We start from the raw sequence: 6,000 nt of genomic DNA, 5'->3' as shown, positions 1-6,000 counted from the left end.
CACAACGGTTGACTCAGTCAACGGTTAATTAAAACACAATCGTCCGAAAAGAATCAGAAATTCATTAAATTTCCTTTTCTTCGAAACTTGCTGACAAACTTGCTGACAATAATATTACTTGTTTGTAATTTATCACTGGCGAAGAAAATAATATATGAGAAATACTTTCACGTTACTTAGGGTGATAATAAACACTGCCGTATGTAATAAACTTCGATGTTGCAAGACAGACAAAGTTGCGGCCATGAAATAAATTTTGTATATATACGAAAAGCGGAGATTAAAGATCCCACGATCCAAAAATACATAATGACACGCTAAGAAAACGAAACGATGCAAATACATATAACACAACGGTTGACTCAGTCAACGGTTAATTAAAACACAATCGTCCGAAAAGAATCAGAAATTCATTAAATTTCCTTTTCTTCGAAACTTGCTGACAAACTGTACGATTTAATTCGCGCGTACTCATATGTGATAAATAAATCCATTTTCTACCGAATATAAATAGGAATCGGACTCATACGAAATGGGCACTCACGTTTTGCGGCACGATTGGCCAAACCCCGTGGGATGATTGATGGCACTTCGTGGCACTTTGCACAACACCCTGATGAAAATAAAAATTGGAGCGTAAATCGAACGTAAGAGAAGAGTGACACAAGCGCAAACGAAATGTGTAGGAAGCGTAATTTGGAACAGCGAGGCGAAAAGAAACCTCAATCGCTTCTTTTACGCTTCGCTGTTCTAGTGCTGAGGTGCCCTGGTGAAAATAGAATTTGGTGCGTAAATCGAATGTAAGGGGAGAGTGACAGAAGCGTAAACGAAATGTGTAGGAAGCGTAATTTGGAAGTTTTGGAACAGCGAGGCGAAAAGAAACCTCAATCGCTTCTTTTACGCTTCGCTGTTCTAGTGCTGAGGTACCCTGGTGAAAATAGAATTTGGAGCGTAAATCGAATGTGTAAGGGGAGAGTGACAGAAGCGTAAACGAAATGTGTAGGAAGCGTAATTTGGAACAGCGAAGCGTAAAAGAAACGTTTGAGGTTTCTTTTACGCTTCGCTGTTCCAAATTACGTTTCCTACACATTTCGTTTACGCTTCTGTCACTCTCCTCTTACATTCGATTTACGCTCCAAATTCTATTTTCACCAGGGCACCTCAGCACTAATCACACGCGACACGGAAGGAGGCGCGAAAAATATACGATCGCACACAGTCACTATTTGCACTTGGTATCTCTTGTAAATTTATCCGACGGTACGAATTCTAATCGACAGAAATCGCCGACGTATAGATGTCAAATTAAAATTGTCGTATCAAGAATAATATACGATATGCGGAACGGCGCGGGCAGCGAACCGACTCGTTCAACTGTCGCCGCGTGAATGATCTTTCGCGTACGGCGTGACGTATTGTTTTGCCGAGCGCCGAAGCCCGAGCCCGAATTCCAAGAAATGACGTAGCATCGTAAACACGTCTCGGTCGAAAACAATCTATTGTACCGAATTATTCGGCGCGGCAGAGTCGAGCGAGGCGGATGTTCCGCGCGTGTCTTCGCGTCGCTTCTCGCGATCATTTTCCGCGAGAATTTCGATCATCTCTTAAGCAACGCGATCGTCTCCCGCGGGAATTAATAATTTATCAATCGCGTTTGAGTAACTGTCGCGATCCGTAATCAATATCGTTGATTCTTACGGCGATTTATCGAGATAAATATCACGCGTAGAAATTCTATAAGGAAATTACACATAAAAATTATTATTAGTAAGTTTCGATATGTCCACGGCGATAATATCTTTTTCAATAATCGAGCTCGGGTGAATCTCTCTCGTCGCGCTTTGAAATTTTTCTCGGTTCAAGTTAAACATTTTATCGCTCTCAGATGAAAAGCGCAAAACGACACACGAGTCGCCGGGTAAAGTGACGACAACAAATTACAATATATCGATCGCTTGCCAAGAAACAATCTCGTTTAAATGATAGAAATAAAGACTTTCTAAAGCGATCTTTAGTATTCGTTACTTTCAGTGTTCGTTAAAATTGCTTTTATGTTTTTGACACCCGTGCGCCGCTCGGCACTTGTTTTTATGGTTTTTACACCCGCGCGTCGCTCGGCAGTTGTTTTTACGTCGAGCCGCCGCGCCGCCGTTGACCGCCGCTCGGTCAGGGGTCGTTCGCGCTTCGCATTACCGTTCGAGCCGCCGGGACGCGCGCCACGGGGCGACGTGCGCGATCGTCTTCCGCGTAGTTAATCGACGCCACGGCCACGCGATCGGGCTGATCGATTCCGCGAGTGCCGCGGGACGTAGTTTTCGTTCCTCGGAAGAGAGCGACGTACCTGTCTCGCTGTCCACGAGCTACAACGGCGTCGTTGACGCGACTCGCGTAGTGTCGCCGCGGTAGCGTCGCGCAGTGGCTGCCGGGAAACTGCGCCATGTTGATCCACTCGAGGGGCGCCGTGGGACACGCAGTGAATCGGTCCCGTGCCGATGGTCGTTCGCGTTTCACGGATTTGCACGCACAATCGCGGTGAGCTTACTATCGTGCAGTTGAACAGTCGCGCGACGTAAACTCGACCCCGGAGCGTCTCCGCGAGTCCTTCCCCGCCGGAACGTTCCGCGCCGTCGTTTGGCGCGAAGCCGTCTCGCCCGATTCCGCTGGTATTTTCGCCGGGAGTGCGGTGTCGTGCGTTACTTCGGCATTATTCTTTCGCGAGTGTCGCGTTGTGCCAGTGCCAAGTGGAGAAGTCTGAGAGGAGGCGGCGGCTTAGGAGGCATCGGGCAACGGCGGAGCAACTCTGTGGTGAGTACGGCTGTTTGTGCATTGGTCTCGCGTTGACGTTCACCTCGCGGGATTGTTTCACTCCGTCGTTCCGTGTGCTCGACTCCCCAGTGAGAAATGAATCGACGTCAATTCGACGGTGTCGATGTCGATTCGACGTCGTTTCGCAACGAATTATTGGCGTGCGAACTCGCCGGACGATTTGTACGCATGTCCCCTATTATGAGACAAGTTCCTAATACGAGATAGCAGGATTTCGGTTAAATTAACAAGCACTATCGGTTGGTTCCACCGAGAGTTTATTGCTCCCCTGGTGAAAATAGAATTCGGAGCGTAAATCGAACGTAAGGGGAGAGTGACGGAAGCGTAAACGAAATGTGTAGGAAACGTAATTTGGAACAGCGAGGCGTAAAAGAAACCTCAATCGCTTCTTTTACGCCTCGCTGTTCCAAATTACGCTTCCTACACATTTCGTTTACGCTTCCGTCACTCTTCCCTTACGTTCGATTTACGCTCCAACTTTTATTCTCATCAGGGTCTTGAAAGTGCAATATGTTTAGCGGAAAATTGACTGTTAGATCGTGTAATCGTCGCGAAAAAAGATTTGTGATTGAATTTCAACGTTGAACACCTGCTATCTCGCATTAAAAGCCTATCTCATAATAGGGGACTCTCCTTTCTAAATCGTGGGCACTCGTAATAATCTCGTGATCTCTGAATTATGGCGGGCGAGAGCGAGTCTCATTGCGAGCCCTCGGAAATATGCATGTTATATCAATTATCTGTTTCATACTAATTGATTTATTTATTTTTCTAATTTCAGCACCAATTTTGAGGATCATCGCTACGGACTATCAGTTTCCGTTATCGTATCGTTGTCCATCTAAACGAACCGCAGCTGGTTCGTCCTGTCGCGTTCGGGAGTGCCGGTTAAAGTAATTACACTAAAGACATTTCAAAGCCCATTTGAAAAATAAGTAGTTCTGTCGGTGGCCACACTTGACGGGACTGAATATTTTCAAATGGGCTTTGTAAACGGGAGTGTATAGTATCGCGCGAAAAAAAACATACTTTTCTTACGCGTTCGCGAGTGTTGATGGAGTCTCATGGGAGGAGAAGACAACCTGAGTGGAGGAGCAGGCCCGGGAAAGGCATCAGGCACCGGCGGAGCAACTTTGGGGTAATTATTTTACTTTATTTCGTACAAAATTAATCTCTTTTCCAGTTTATTATATTGAGCTGTTGTATATTGTAATTCCATGTAATTTTTAATAATTAAAAACAATAATTAAAAACAGGAAGAAATTTAAAATTTGATAAAAATTTATTCCTATGAATATCTTTTGTAGAAAATCTTGCGCGATGTAATTTTTTACACATCTAATTGAATAAAACGCTCGACACGTGTAAAAATTTTACAGTACTGATTTTGTTGAACACTGTTCTAACATAAATTTTTTATTTTTATGTTACAGAATCTACTAGCTACGTGGCAGATATAACTCCGCTGTTGCGCTTCGGATCGGTGAGTGAGGATTTTATTTATAAAGGTAACGAATCTACAACTTGTAGATGGTAGATAGTAGAACATAGAACGTAGAACGTAGATTACTTTCTGTAGATTCGTTACCAGGAAGTGGATAGATTACAACATAACTTTATATTTTGTCCTTGATATTCAATGGGTCCTTGAATTGTTTTTCACATTTGTTTAATTCATAGAGCTTTTAAATCAAAGTATGTTGAGCTCAATTTTTTATGTTGAGAATTATTGTACCACATTACAGAAATTACGCAAAATAAGGCGAATAATTTATTCACTTATAATCTATCCATTTTCGAACAATATATTGATCTGTGAAGTAAAATGATATTTTATGACGTGAGATTCTAAATATTTTCGAAATAAACTCATGATGTTTCGTAGAACATAAGTGTATTCTACTTGATAAAAACCTGTAATTTGGTCGAAACGTTGTAGCTTTTTTGTTAATAAATTAATCTCTTGCCGGGTTGGTCGACTATAAGTTAGCAACTTATTTTTTTTCATTACTGGCGACAATGAGCACCATTACATTCTAAATATTTTGTTGAGATTGCTGAAACATTGCAAATTATTGTTTTGCATTATTGGCGTTTATCGATTATCTATAATATCCAATTACAATACCAGTATTTATCGTGCGGGAAGGTTCTTTAATTCTGGATCTCACGTCATTTATTCGATATGTCTTTCGCAATACTTTCGAGATGCGTCTTTGCATGAACAACATGCATAATCATACGCATCTTCACACATTCGCGATCGGTTTTCGCGATCGAGTTTCGCGATCGGTTTTTAAAAACATTTTCAAGATATTAGTACTTTTTTAAATTTCATTCGTATTAGAAATGTTAATTTATCGCGCAATATAATTGAGATTAATATAACGCGAAGTAAAATTTTTTCTGTATCTATACTTGAATTATCAATTTCAAAGTCGAGAAGAAACGGTCAATACTCTCGAGTAAATAACGGAATATATTTAATTAGTTTATTGAAGTAAATTGTTTCGAATTAAAATTCTTTTGTAATTAACGTCTCGTAGTCGTGTATTTTTCGATACGATCGACGCTCACATAATTCGAATCGTAATATCTGTCGGTGACGATAACAAACCGACAATGGAAGGAAATTTTCTTCCTTCCTGATCTCTGGTCAAAATGACCAGACTGTATGGCCAGGAGCAACGAAAGGTATGTCCAATCTGGCCCAACGAAGAAGACCTACGCCGAGTGGTCAATATTGGCCACTGTGATGGAGTACGTCAGGCCATGTACAAAATAAGTTCATTTCTTTAATTTGTTAAAATTCGGGTGGGTTATTTTTCCTTATATATTCTCGCATATACGCGGGATTGAAATCTCGATTAAAATCCCACGCGCGTGTTAAACTCCAAATCGAATCCCTGAAAAATTACGTGTGTTTACACTCAAAATTAGGTCCCAAAAATCCCGTCGTGATTAATTAAAACTTTGTAGGTTTATCATATTGAAACACGCCGCGGATAGATAAAAAATGGATAGGTAGGACTCTAGTGTGAGATTAAAAAGACCCCTATTAAATCCCAATCGCACGCGTATAGCCCCAAATCGGACCTCTCATAAATCGCGTCGCGATTTTAACGAAAGACTTGCGGATTTATTAACAAAAAGTTGGAACATAGGTATTGGAAT

Source organism: Vollenhovia emeryi, unplaced genomic scaffold (assembly GCF_000949405.1).
Source record: "Vollenhovia emeryi isolate VEMERY1.0 unplaced genomic scaffold, V.emery_V1.0 DF939167.1, whole genome shotgun sequence".
Taxonomy (NCBI): Eukaryota; Metazoa; Arthropoda; class Insecta; order Hymenoptera; family Formicidae; genus Vollenhovia; species Vollenhovia emeryi.
This window is presented reverse-complemented; position numbering follows the sequence as displayed.